Source organism: Carlito syrichta, unplaced genomic scaffold, assembly GCF_000164805.1.
Source record: "Carlito syrichta isolate Samal-C Ts95f unplaced genomic scaffold, Tarsius_syrichta-2.0.1 Scaffold309624, whole genome shotgun sequence".
Lineage (NCBI taxonomy): Eukaryota > Metazoa > Chordata > Mammalia > Primates > Tarsiidae > Carlito > Carlito syrichta.
Genome location: NW_007253720.1, coordinates 1,644,652 through 1,659,581, shown reverse-complemented (window position 1 = coordinate 1,659,581; position 14,930 = coordinate 1,644,652). Strand labels below are relative to the sequence as shown.

Below are 14,930 nucleotides of genomic sequence, written 5' to 3'. Positions count from 1 at the left end.
ATCTTGCAGTAATGTCGCCTTTTTCAGCCAGATTTTCTCATCTAAACTATAAAACAGAAAATGATTTTGAGTTATTATTTTCTCAGTTAACCCGGGAAGGGCATACAATGAAGCCCAATTCTAGGTGCACCAGAGAGCAGTTAATTTATTACATACAATGAATGATTCCTTAGGTCAGTGGTTAAACTACAGCCAAGGAACAGATTCTGCCTATAGCCTGGTTGCATATAGCCTACAAACTAAAAATATTTTTTACATGTTTTAAGAGTTGTTAAAAAAAAAAAAAAAGAAAGATGTGATAGAGACTCAGAGATGGCAAAGTGTACCTAATCAACAAAGCCTATCTGCCCTTTACAAAAAAGATTTGCCAACCCCTGCCTTAGGGCGTTGAATCCCATTGAGAATTGCTTGTCTAAAGAAAAGATGCATTGTACAGTATTTTCACTGAGGTTACAGATATAGTGTGATAATAGAAAAGTTTTTCTCTCTGCTAAGGTAACTAACTTGTATACTGGTCCCATTATAGTGATGCTAAATTCAAAGAAAGACCTCAGATCATAGTCAATAGGTAGATCTATTTCTGTTTAATTTTTAGAGATAAATTTTGATCATTGAATTATATAGAAAGTTGTATTGGTAATGACAATGGGTGATAAATTGTGTGTATGTGTTTGTGTACAGATAGATTTTAATATTTTTCTCAGTTTCTAGAGAAAGAAAAGTGGGTGAATTTTTATAAGGTAATATAAGGGAATAATATAATTGCTTTTATCAGTATTTTAAATTAAATGACCACATCTATTAGAAAAGAAAGTGAATAGTGTGAGTGTTAAGTGTCAGCTACAATCATATTTGTTTCCTCCTTGTACTGAGTAAGTGTCTTCAACCTACAATTAACATCTCAGGTACCTTGTCAGCAGTAAGGAGAATAATACTTAATCAAAAAATGCATTAAAATTATTAGATCATAGCATATGAAATAATCAGGCCCTACCAATGCCACTTAACTGTTTGGTTTAGCGGGGGAGGTGCCATCTGCCATAAAACATATATTGGTAAACCACAAAATTATCAAGAGGAATAAAAGACCAGCAGATATTATTTGTAATTTGCTGCTGATTTTCTTTACTTCCATATTCAATTAATTTTGAAGTTCTATCAGCATTTTTTCCAGAAAAATGTCAGACATCATCTCTTCTTTTGTCACGCCATTCTTTTGTCACTAAGTCAACTCGAGGCTGCGTGCAGACATGATAGAGTTACCTGAAACACAGCCTTTATTTTTTTCACTCATCTGCTGAAAGCTTTCAGCGGCTCCCTACTAGCCTGACCAGAAATTCTGAGGAAAGATGAGTCAAGCCAGGATGCTGAGATGGTCAGGAAAGGCAGTGCTGGGTAGCTGAGCTGGCTTGAAGACCCGGTGTGAAGAGGGGAAAGAGAGGGAGGGAGTGAGATTAGCCAAGGCACAAAAGAACAAAAGGAGTTCTAAGGTAGTGTTTTTCAAAATGTTTTATAAGTCCTTTTGGGGTGGGCAGTGAGGATTTGTTTGGTGAATAGCACTTTCTAGTTAGGGTTGTAAAATGATAGGATACAAGTCAGCTCGAGCAGTACATAGCAGTTCTTTCTGGATAGACACTGTTCAAAGCATTTTAATTACTTCAGATTGCTCATCAAGCTTATTTAAGCTATGACAATTCAAGAACTAATTAAGGAACTTTGTCGTTTATCTCCATCCTGAGGTTACTTGTTTGTCATTGCTTTCCCCATGTCACCCCCAGCTAGAAATCACTCACTATAAAGTTTAAAAAACCAAGTATTTTACAAGGATTATTTCCAGTGTTAAAATCTTATCACTCTTTAAATTTCCTAAACAGACTATAATAGCATTTTTTTAAAAGGAAAAAAACAGCTTTTGTAAGTGTATTCAGATTTGGTACTGGGTGTTGATTATCCTAATTGGAGAATTACCGTTTTGTTAAATTGATTGCTAAATAGACAAGGACTATAAATTTCAACTAATAAAATGCTTTGTATTTACTTTGGTATATATTATCTTATCAGTCGTGTTTGTGTGAAGAACATGGAAACAGCTTCATGTTTAAAATGGTTTTTGTTAAAATTAAAAGGTTCAGCTCATTAGTAGCTATCTCATAATTTCAGGAGCATTTGCCCTTTTATTTGAGCATTTAATTTGCTAAACATTTAATTTGTGCTTCGGTAATGTCAGCAATGTCAGCACAAACCAATGGGTGTAAAAACTGGTGGCTGTGTACCTGTAGGAACAGGGATTAGGATATTCACAAGTGCTATTGACAATGGGGACAATGGGGTATGGGGTAGGATGAGGATAGGTTTGAGAAATTTTAATTCAGGAAAACTTGGAAACTTCAAGAGGAGATTAATTCACCACAAAAAGTAGAATTGTCTTCTAAGCTGAAATTTTTTTGTGAAGATGGAAATATGGCAATATTTAAGGCTGTTTTCCCCAAATGAATGGTACTCCCCCTGCAGAGGGGATAATGATAATAAAATTATTGTCAGCAAGAATGCTGAAATTCAGACCCTTTCTCCTTAATATAAGCTACGTTCTCATATATATTGAATATATAATGGTGTCCAGTGCAACGCTAACTAATGTAATAGCTCTTCTTAGCTTAGGCTTTCAGGTACGATTATTTTATACATACATACAAATTCACCATTTTACTTGGTTTTTGAGAGTATCTTATTTGCTAATGCACTGTTCCAAACTTTTTAAAGAAGTAAATGGGATATAAACGACGAACAGTAAGCATTTGTTTAGCCCTGCACACGTATACACATACCTAAACACACTCTGATGATATTTTTCATTTTGGGGAAATGAAAAGTAGATTGTTAAAAATATTAAAGATCATTCTTTTAAAGTATTCTGCAATCTCCTCTCTGCACCATTCTTAGTATTTGCCAAGATTAAAATTATTTACTATTGATGCCGTCATGCCGTCGGTATCATTTTCTTGTGATCATAAAAAAAGCTAGAAAGACTCAAGAGATAATTTTCCTTAGTCCTAAGATTCCATTGGGTAACTCTTTGCAAATCTATTTGATTAAATTCGTTCAGAGTATAGATTTGATTGAGGAGGGAAATGTTAGAAGGAAATTATTCTGCAGCCACTTTCTCATTAAGAATGAAAAGGTACGTCTACGTAAAATTCCACTTTTTCAATCTGTTAATTTTCTGAAAGAACTCATGGTGTTAATAATTTAGTGCTGTGCTTACAAGCTTCAAACCTATTGATTTTAATTGGAGTTCCACATCTAGAAGAAAGATAGGCAGTGAGCAAATCAATTTTGTTTTAATCCAATGCATTTTAATAAGCGTGCTAAAGATTCACCATAACATTACCCATGATAGTTCGATATTTGCTATAAGGGACCGCTGCCTTGGATTCTAACCAAAGGTGTTTATTTCTGAAAGTACTAGAACGACATCCTTTTATTTTTCCCTCGAATATGAGTAGCATAAAATGAAGCTCTCAGTGCCCATCACTTTAAAGTGTCTTGTACAGGCTTGATTAAATAATGGTCTGAATAAATTAGGATACCTGTTTTATCATTTCTATATTAACAGAATCTTTGTCTTCCTTTTTCCTCCTTTTTATGACCTTTTTCCTCCTTCCAAATAAATATTTTATAGTTAGGGCTTGTTGTTAATCCCAGACCATATTTATGTAACATCCTGTCTAGTCAGTAATAATCCCTTTAACTTTAACATTAATGCTTATGGTTAAACCTGTTCCCTGGTTGAATTATGTATTCCTATATGTGTTTATCCCAACTAAATTAAAAGAAATATACAACAGAGTGATATGCAGACTGTGGCTCTTCAAGACCTCTATTCTCTATATTAGAGAATGAAATCACCCTAGATGCTCCAGGACATACAGTAGTCGTGTGGCTCTGGTTAATAGTGATTGCTTGATGTGCTTCTAGAATCAGATTTGTATATACTACTGATAGGCATCCTTGTGTGTGTGTGTGGCTACTGCCAATTCTTTGGGTATAACTCCATATTATTTCAAGAATTGTTATTTTGCAACCTAATGAGCTCTCTCCAGCTGAAAGAAAAAAAATCTCAAAAGTGGTCACTTAGGAAAGTTGTTATTCACATGTGAGGTTAGGGGTTGGCTTAAAATGTCATACCTATTTTTAACATCCTTAAGTTTATTTGAATATAATCTTCCTTGCACCGAAAGTCAGAAATCAAATTGCAAATGAAAAGATAACCTTATGCCAAAGGTTTCCTCTTAGTAGGTCCCTCAAGTAAATACCCTGCAGCCATCTAAGGGCCACAGTATAAAAAGCGCTGTGCTAGATACTGTGAAGATACATGATGCTGAATAAGACAGAGACCTATCCATAATGAGCTCACTGTTGAAAATAGAAAAGTCATGGCAATGTGAAAGAATGCAAATGGTGAAAAATGTGTGTTCTAATGGAAGTACCAAGTAAAGGCCTGTGGAAGGGCAGAGGATGAAGCAATGGATTCTATTTGGTTAATCAGGTTCCCCCAGGGCATTGGGAAGGTGTGTTTTCTTTGAAATTAAAGATTCTAGAATTTTCAGAGATGGAGAAGGAGAGGCAGGGTAGTGTAGACTGACAAAATGGCATAAATCAAAGGCTCAAAAATTTTAAAATAGAATCATTCTCTAATGGAGCATTGCATTTAAGTTTATATGTCTAAACTACTACCTACTGAAGCATTGGGCTTGAGATAAGGTAATACGTCCCTGGAATTTTCCAGGTTGGGCACTTAGTTTTGTTGGATGTGCAAGTTCTATATATGTGGTTGAGTTTAACTGTGTTACTTTCTGACTACTAGTTTACTTTCTGAGTGAATTTACTTCACAATTACAGGAGAGGAAGGCTAATGGAACCTTAGGTCCGTGTAAGCTGAACTTCTGACTTCCCTTGACTTCCTTGGGGACAGACACTCGTCTATGATAGGACATGGTCAGTGTGAGGGGTGAGAGATCAATCTGAGCAGTACTTACTCTGCTACTCTTTATCTATCCTTGGCTTCTAGGCCTAATTACAGCATTAGGGCATTGGGGCTTGAATGCAGGCTACTAGCGATTCTGAATTTCTCACTGGAAAGATATACTTTTCATTTGAGCTATTGTGTACTGTTATAGACTCGGCCACATGGCCAATGTCAATTCATTCATTACTTTGTTTCAAAACTAGGGTTGGCAACTCCGAGTGATAAAGGGAGGGGAACAAGGAATTTTGCTTCTAATACTTCACGGATTCACACAGCTTCAGAACTGTGAGAGATTAAAGATCAAGTCTACCTCTCTCTCCCTCATTATACAAATGTTGAAGCTGACATTTAATCACTTATTTCTTGTAATTTCCGGGATAAGCAAAATTAAGCCAGTTTTGCCTGACCTCTCTGCTCTCTTCACCCCTGTACTACTTATGAGAAACCAGACCTCCTTTTTCCTTTGGAATGGCTGTAAGGTCAGAGAGGAATGAGCTAAATGATGCAATGGAATTTGCATCCAGCATTTATTGTGATGATAGCCTTGACTTTTGGTTTATTGAGCAAAGAATGTGATTGTTTGCAGGATGTTTCCTTCCCCTTCCCCATGGATATAATTAAAGGTTTAAGGGAACTTCAGATCCCAGAGAGTCAGTAAAAAAGACAAAATTAGTTATTTCCTTTAATTTAAGAGGGCTCGGATCCAGAGATGATTTACCTGGCTAAACAAAATAATCTGACATTTCCACTCTCAGTTAAAATAACAGGAACATGAAGACCTCCACATCTGGAAAATGGAGCCAATAAAAGTGCTGCCTATATTATAACTTTGGTTCCTGCTTGAGGATTTCTAAGACGGGAAATTATGGTTAAATTTCTTCTCTGTTTTTCTGTTTTTCATTTTTCTTTGGAAAAATGTAGTATGTGGTAAAGTGACGATAGGATAAAATAAATGTCTCATTCTTCTTTACCCAATTGTACATTGAATTGTCTTACAAACATGAAAAGAACTGCATCCTTCACATCCCAGAATGTGTCCTGCTTGCTTTTTTTTCTTTTCCTCTCATCTGAGATGGGGTAAAGTGAAGAATGCAAGTTAGGAAGTGGAGGAAGCTCTTCTCCTATCTTCTCCTGAGTAAGAGAAATTAAGATGAAGGAATATGATCAATTATTCTTTTGCTCTTAAAGATGAAGTAGTCTCAAAATTATTAATCAGGAGAAACTCCTCAAACTGCTTTGTTATTCATACAGCTGTGTCAAAACCTTTTGTAATAATTGTAATGAAGTTATCCTTTACTAAAATATTTGCATCCTAAGTATTTTTACTAATGAGATGCATTTAAAAATAGGAATAATAAAATAAAGGGAAGATGAAAAAGTACTTATAAGTTTAATTTTATTTCTGCCTTATGAACACATTTTTCTTCTTGCTATGTACAATATTGCTGAAAGTTTAAACAATTGCCTTAAAAGTACAAAATAATACCGTGTGTGAGACCTTTGACGTTATGCTTTGCCATTAAGACCAGGGTTGCAGTTCATCTCAAAACTGCCTTTTAAGTGCGTGGCTAAAGACACGGACTCAACTGTGAGTTGATAAAATGCTGCCTGAGGACCACAGGGAAGTCCAGGGTTGATGTAACGACATTTCTGACTACATTTCATTTATCTCATTGCATACACATAAAATCTGGCAATTTGACTGCTACTTTATGTTGCAAAGGCGAGTTATAATACACTTGGAGAGAAATGTAAAACTGTAAGTACATCATAAAAATAGGTGATCTAAGAACATTTTCTTTATACACTTAGTTAAATATTTTAAGCTCTTATAAACATGGAAATACCAACTTAAACAACTGTCTACATAAAGAAATTTGACCTCAAGCCAAATTGTTCATGTTTAATTTAAAACATATCTAGGCATACTTAATTTTATCTTAGTTCTTATTCTGTCATAGGCAAAATACAGTGAAGCTAAGTATTTCACTTGAAAACATAAATCACAGAGACCTCTTAAGAATTCCATAAAATTTTATCAGATAGCTTGTAATATGAACCTGAGGTTGTGCAGAGTTAAAAAAAATACTCTGCTAACATCACATTCTTCAAAGATTTAGAAAAATTTATGAGGAGTTTGTTTTATCCTTCTCATTATTAAAGTAATCTAAACATTCACACGGTTACTTGAACAACTCTTGATCTGCATAAAACCTAGCACAAAATTAACAGTTGATGGTAAATAATATTTTTATTCCTGGACAATTTCACCAATTTGTGGGTCTTTTTTATGAGCAGACTTGAAAACTTTAGTATTAAGGGTTACTGAAGTCTACAACAAATCACTGATAAAGCTGGAATTGGAGCTGTTGGCTCCCTGACATTGGATCCCATGGAAACCATGATATGGAGTACCATTACTACTTTGCCTGTCACACTCTAGAGGCTACCCATTCCAGGTTAGTTAGTGACATGGGAAAAAAATGAGCTGAGTATAGTAACCTTGCCAAAAAGTCAACATTACTTACAGATCACTTTTTTTAAAGATTAAGTATGAACTATTTGGTAGTTGTGCATATGTACAGGAGCCAATTAATTGCACAGTAGTTCAAAAATCATAATAAATTATATCATTTGGACCAACATCTCTCTAATTCTTCTCACACCCCCAGCTTCTCCAGCTGGGTAACCACCATTCTACTCTACTTGACTGAGATCAACTTTTTCAGATTTTCACATATGAGTGGGATCATGTGCTATTTGTCTTTCTGTGCCTGGCTTATTTCACTTAACATAATGTCTTCCAGATTCATCCATGTTGTTGCAAATGATTGGTCAAAGGAAACAAAATTTCAGTTAGGAGGAATAAATTCAAGAAATCTATTGTACAACATGGTAACTATAGTTAATAACAATCTATTGTTTTTTTGAAAATTACCAACAGAGTAGATTTTAAGTGTTTTCATCACAAAAAAATAAAAGTGTGAGGTAATGCATATGTTAATAAGCTAGATTTAGTCATTCTATAATGTATATCCTGTATATTGCAAAGCAATGTAGTACCTGATAAATTCATACAATTTTGTTAATTTAAAAATAATAATCAAAAGAGAAAATTACATCATTTGGAAAATAGGAAAGTCTTATTTTGAGCTTAATCTTTTTTTGGGGGGGGGGGTTGGAATCTCATTCTGTCGCCCAGGCTGGAGTGCAGTGGCACACTCACGGCCACCCCAGAGTTGACCTGCTAGGCTCCAGGGATCATTCCACCTCAGCCTTCCAAGTCGCCAGAACTGCAGGCATGCGCAACCACACCTGGCTAATTTTTGATTTATTGTAGAGACAAGGTCACACCAAGTTGCCCGGGCTAGTCTTGAACCCCCGGGCTCAGGCAATCCACTCGCCTCAGCCTCCCAAAGTGCTAGGATTAAAATTTTTTTTTAAGTTTAACATTTTCAAATAATTTAAATGTTGGAATATTACAAAGTAGACATTGGGCAATTGTGTGATCTGTGTATGATGGAAAATAATTTTGGCTTTATAGCAAAAGAGTATAGTTTAAATTACAAATAAATCCAGGCTGTAGTGAAAGAAGTTTAGACATATGAGTTAGGAAACCTGGGTTCAAATTTGAGCTTTGCCACTAGTTAACTACCTTATATCTTTTAACAATTTATAACCTCTTTAGTCCACAGTTTTCTCCCTGTAAAAATAGATTTTGGATAAGATGTTTGCTAAGTTCTTTCTTGCTCATCTAAAAGATTCTTTAATTCTTTTAATTCCAGAACTTCGTATCCCTTCTTAGTCTGTACTTCTACCATAATTTTGGTATAAATGGCCTTAAATTTCATAGCTTCCATTTAGTGGAATTAGTCTAACACACAACAGGCATACAATAAATGCTTGTTGTTGATAGTGGTGATAGGAAGTTAGGTTGAATGACGTATATATTTTTTTCCAGCTCTAAAAGCCCATGACTGAGGGAGAAGTCAGTTGTACTTGGATCATATCTGGCACTTTAAGAAGATAATGTCCTGTGGTCTTGAACTCAGTGTTGAGAAGTATATGGCTATTGATTTGAAATCTTTTTCTTTTTATGACAATATCTTGCTTAGGAAACACTCAACAAACTTTTTAGGCAATGTTCATAAGACAAGTGAAAAGTCTTAACAAAGGCATCATAATAGAATGGTGATTTAATTTGAGGCTCATGAAGCCCCTAGAGAATGACTTTTATTTATATGCATTCCACTTGTTATATGACAGGAAATAGTATAGACTGGGAGTAATCCACAAAAATACTTCATCTCTAGCTTTAGAGAACTAATTTGGGCAATTTAAATACGTAGTTAATTAGGTGCATTTTTCTTAGTTACTCTTTGTGATTGGCAGGACACCTTGTGTTCATTGCACGTCACTCCTGGTGTGCCCACTTGAGGATTTGAAGGAAGTAAGAAATATTCCATTTCAAGCTTTGATATCATTAGCACATTCTTTGCTCATCATTTCCTGTAATACCCCTCTTTATCAGTGAGTCACTGAGAGGCCTACACACAGGCTAGTCTTTGTAAAGTGCAAAAAGCCGTTTTATAGCTGAGAACATTCATAGCATGAGCTTTATTAAGGGAGGAAGGCAAGTGCAAAACAGTTCAACCTTGCTCAGTTTGGTTCTTGGTTCTGGAAGTTTCTTTCAGCACACCTGAGTTCAACCCTTCCTGATTAAATCCTATGAGAAATCTACCTTCTCTTCCTTAAATCTTATCATATTTTCACTTTTAGTCCTAGACTGGGGGTGAGGGGGACGTGTCTTAGCTAGTTCAGAGATAGATTCTTTACCTTTGATTCTATTCCACCTCTGGCTCTCCAGGTCTCCACTCTCCTAGAACCTCAAGGCTAATCATAAATTTGTCTACAATTTTCTTGTTTCCCCTGGCCACCTATTCCTAATGTCCCCTCCACAGCTTGGACTCGTTTTCTACTAACTAAACCTAAACTTTTACCCTTCATTAGTGTTAGGTGTTATCCCCCAAACTCTGTCATCCATCACATCGAATCGATTATATACCCTATAGACTATACATAGACTATATTGGTTAAAAACAATGTTTAAGAATATGTATACAAAGAGTATGGGATATATTGCTTGTGTTTTGACAAATATTGTGCTTCTAGTCTTGAGGATAAGTACAGTTGTCCATTGGCGTGGTTCCAGGACTCTACCTCCCATTTATAACAAAAGCCATGCATACTCAAGCCATGCAGTCAGCCCTGTGGAATTGGGTATATGAAAAGTCAGCCTTCCCTATAATGTGAGTTTCCTTTATTTTCCATCTGTGTTTGGCTGAAAAATATCTGCATATAAGTGAATATGCGCAGAACAACCCATGTTATTCAAGAGTCAACTGTATTAATTTTAGAGGCATGTCCTTAGACTTCATTTTTAAAACATAGGTATGTATAGTAAATACCAAAGTCTTCTTGGTTTTATTTTAATCTCCAAGTTATTCACTTTCACATAGAACTAGGTGACACCCATACGTTTGCCCAGGAAAAGTAGGGATAAAGAGTTCCCTATAATCAAGAATACAAATTTCACATTTGTCTGCTTAGTGGTTCCCAAATGCCAGTCTCAAGACTGAAGCCAAAATGACTACATAGGAATTGTTTGGGGCGCTTTAAAAAACTTTACTGTGGCGATGAGTTCTCACCAAGTTGCCCAGGCTGGTCTCAAACCCCTGGACTCAGGCAGTCCTCTTGCCTTCACCTCTCAAAGTGCTGGGATTACAGGTGTGAAGCACCACTCTGGTCTGGGGTTCTTTTTAAAAAATACTGTTTGCAGGGCCCCAATCTCAGAGAGTCTAAATCAGTAGTTTGAGGCTGAGGCACAAATATCTACATTTTTAAAGTTATACAGGTAATTCTAACATACAACCAGGATTGGGAAGTACTTACAGAACCTTTAAGAGTTCTTCCACCCTTCCATTTCTGTGTTTTATGTGTCTGAGGAGACTTCTTCCATTCTTCCATCTGCCTCCGGAGACAAGCAAAATGATCACCTTACATTTCTTCCTTTTGAACTTCCTGAGAGTGTTTCTATACTAAATGGTTTTTGTTGTTTTTGTTATTTTAGTGATAATGGTACCTCCTGTCTAAGTCTTAAATTTGTATCAGTGTATTATAAGCTGAAGAACAGGTAAAGCAGGTCAAGGAATAATATGAATGTCCTCAGGAGGCGGATCTGTGAGGTTTTCATTTTCACAGACCCATTTTTTTGTGGGACATGTAGAAATTGTCTGCCATTAGTTGTAAGTCAACATGAGATTATTTAGCAGTGTCTCCTATTTGCTGCTCCAGAACTTAGAGGTCTTTCCCAGACTACAGCTTCGAGAAAATAATGCAAACACAGATTTAGTAGTAAATTGTAGTTTTGCGGTACAAATAAGAAAGATTTAGAAATTTTGATATTCTTGAAAGAATATTTGAATGGAGAAGGAGATGACTTCTCTTAGAGACTCCAAAACACAATGGGAATGATGGGGCAAACTAGACTCTTTATATAGGTAGTATTTAATGGAAGTACTTAAGATGTTTACCATTTATTTACTTGATATTTGCCCTTGTATTAAAAACAGGAAGGAAATCTGTCTTAACAGTGATTTAGGACTTTGGTTTAAGATGATAAAGGGGGAATTAGAATTTGGGCATTATCTATCTGGGATTCCAGATTGGTAAATGGGGAAGGGATCTCTATTCCTCAGATAGTTAGAGAAGTGAGGTTATAATAGTGAAAAGTTGTTTTCATGATTCTGTCAACTCTGAAAGTTGGTGTTTTGCATGAGAAATTTCAGATGCAAAATAAAAGAGTAGGAAGTGCAAGCATTGTGTAAATGAAGGGTCTTTCTCTCTTTCTGTCTCCAACTTGCTATTCCTCGATTTAAATCTGAAACTATATTCATGGATTAGGATTTACTTCAGTGCTTCTCCAAAATGAAAATGTGACTTGGTTTTTAAATTTTTGGTTTACATATTTGTAAGAACCCATTTATTGTAGAAAGCAAGGAACAACTGTATCCTTTCTGGGGTTGAGTGTTTCAGTCAAATCCTTTTAAAATACTAATTAAGGAAGATTGGGATTTAATTTTTGTTTCTTAACAATAGAAGTTTCTTATTATATAGTTAATGAATACACACATTTCCCAGAGTATGTTGTCGTAAAGTACATACTATGTATTTTTAATCAATGATGTATTTTCAAATTTTAGAATTGTTTTGTAGCTGTATCAAAAAACTGAAAGATTCATTTTTACTTTTTTTCCAAGTCCACTGAATTTAGGAAGGTATAGGGAAGTGAACCCATCGCCAAGCTATTTGGTAGGTATTTTTGCCACAAAATACTACAGAACCAAGAACTATCAGCAAAAATAGGAAGAGATAACTGTGGGTTAGCCTCTATGTAACAATAATCACAATGAAGTACACTGTTTTGGTAAATGAGGACACTGAGGAAATCAGTAATGATGGCACTCACATTTTTTAGAAGATATCATAACAAAGTGTGAGCATTACAAATGCATTTGCAACCTACTGAAAGACTAAACTATTTTTAAAAGCCCATATGGGAAGCTCAAGATGTATTTGTTCCATGTGGGTACTGGAGGTGGATGAGGATACACAAGTAGCTTGCAATATCAGATAATACCACATGAAAAGTACAATTTTGAGTTATGGGAAAATATCCAATCAAGGAGAACGGGGAAGCTTATAAGGTAAACAAGTCATGCGCAAACTGTATTTTAGGCTTTGTGAAAAGAGAACTTGATGAAATTATTTAAAAGCAGTCCTAAGTTTTGAAGTTACCTCAAAAGGAAGCAGTTTACTGGAGTAGTAGTGTATCTATTTGGTGAGCATGGTGCGAAGAACTTGATAAGGAAAAAAAATGCACTTTAATGTCCTCTGTCTAAAAAGGAAGCGATAATGGACATACTAACTCCATAATTATTTCCTGAAATTGAAGATGAAGTGACTCTTGTAAAATTGTAGTAAATGAACAGATGTTCTAGGTCCAATTGACAAATTAGATATTGATAGCTCACCAGAACTAGCAGCAAACCCCTATATTTTGAAGAACTCTAAAGTTTTTGACTAATAAAGCACTTAAATATAATTTAATAGAGTGCTTTTACAGAGGGATTGGAAATCTTGGGTTTCTATTTGATCAGCAGTGTATCTTCATCAATATGAGTTTATGTATCATCTTTATGGCTGCGTAATACTCCATCGTGGATATGTACCACATTTTCTTTAGTCCGCTTTTGATTGGCAGTATGGTTGCTCCCATGTTTTTGCTATTGTGAATAGTGTGGCTGTATACATGCGTGTGTGGATGTATTTTTGGTAGAATGATTTATGTTCCTCAGGGTATATTCCCAGGAGAGGGATTGCTGGATCGTATGGAAGGTCAAGTTTTAGTACTTTTAGGAATTGCCGTACTGCTTTCCGTAGAGGTTGAACTAGCTTGCACTCCCACCAACAGTGTAGAAGTGTTCCCTTTTCTCCACACCCGTGCCAGCAGGTTGTTTTTTGACTTATTAATGATGACCATCATTACTTGAGTTACTTGTACCCCACATCTCTATAATAAAAATTTTTTTTTATTAAAAAAAATTAAAATAGGCTTTTGAAAAAGTAACTTCTAGTTCACTTTTCACAGTAGCAAAATCATGGAACCAATCTAAGTGCCCACCAACAACTGATTGGATAAAGAAAATGTGGTATATATACACCATGGAATACTGCACAGCCATAACAAATTAAATCATGTCCTTTATAGCAACACGGGTGGAGCTGGAGATAAATCATCCTAAGTGAACTGACTCAGAAATAGAAAACCAAACACCACATGTTTTCACTAAGATGTGGGAGCTAAAGGGTCACAAAGATGGAAATAATAGACACCAGGGATACCAATAAGGGAGGAGGGGAAGGGAGATTAGGGTTCAGAAGTTACCTATGGAATACAGTGTTCACTACCTGAGACCCATTACAAATAGATAGAATACCAAGTAAAGAAAAAAATTTTAAAAACTTATAAAACCTGAAGTCTTTTGTGCTCTGTGTTGTTTAGATGCTGGTTTGGAAGTGTAGTTGAAGTAATTGAGATATCCGAGTTGGATCCAGACAAGGAAAGTTCAAAGGTGATATTGGCAGAATGTTAGAATTTTAAATGATTCACTTTAGCTTAGGTTAGATGTTTTCTCACTATGCAATATTTGCATTAATGTGTGAACTGTGTATAATCAGCGGCATTTTTTGTTTGTTTAAAAAATTTCACTTTATTGTGTAGTCTAATTTCCTAATTTCTTTTTTTAAATTTTTTAAAGATGTGGGATACAGCCGGGCTCAGTGGCTCAGCCTGTAATCCCACGCCTTTGGGAGGCTGAGGTGATTGGACTGCCTGAGCCTGCGGGTTTGAGACCTGCCTGGGCAGCGAGACCTCATCTCTACAATAAGTAAAAAATAAATCAGCCAGGTATGGTAGCACGCGCCTGTAATTCCGGCTACTCGGAAGGCTGAGGCGGAAGGATCGCCGGAGCCCAGCAGGTCGAAGCTGCGGTGGCCGGGAGCGGCCACTGCACTCCAGTCTAGGTGACAAGAGTGAGACTCCAACTCAAAAAAAAAAAAAAAAAAAGATGTGGGGTACAATTCAGGGTTAGGTATGCAAATGTTCGTTATGCAGGTACTCTCGTTGATGAGGTGTGCCGCCCTCCCTTGGCAGTTTCCCGCTACTGCCAATCCCTCACCCCCCTCCCCCCGGGGTAGTTCCCCACTATTGCCAATCCTTTTCTTTTCTTTCTTTCTTTTTTTTTTTTTTTTTTTTGAGTCTCACTCGGTCGCCCAGACTGGA

General features: G+C 36.0%; 1 protein-coding gene across 4 annotated transcripts in view; it reads left to right on the top strand.

Annotated features, from left to right (window-relative positions):
- STK26 (serine/threonine kinase 26) overlaps positions 1-14,930 on the top strand; it is a 58,230-nt gene that overhangs the window by 19,062 nt on the left and 24,238 nt on the right. The gene's annotated exons all lie outside the window — the stretch shown is intronic.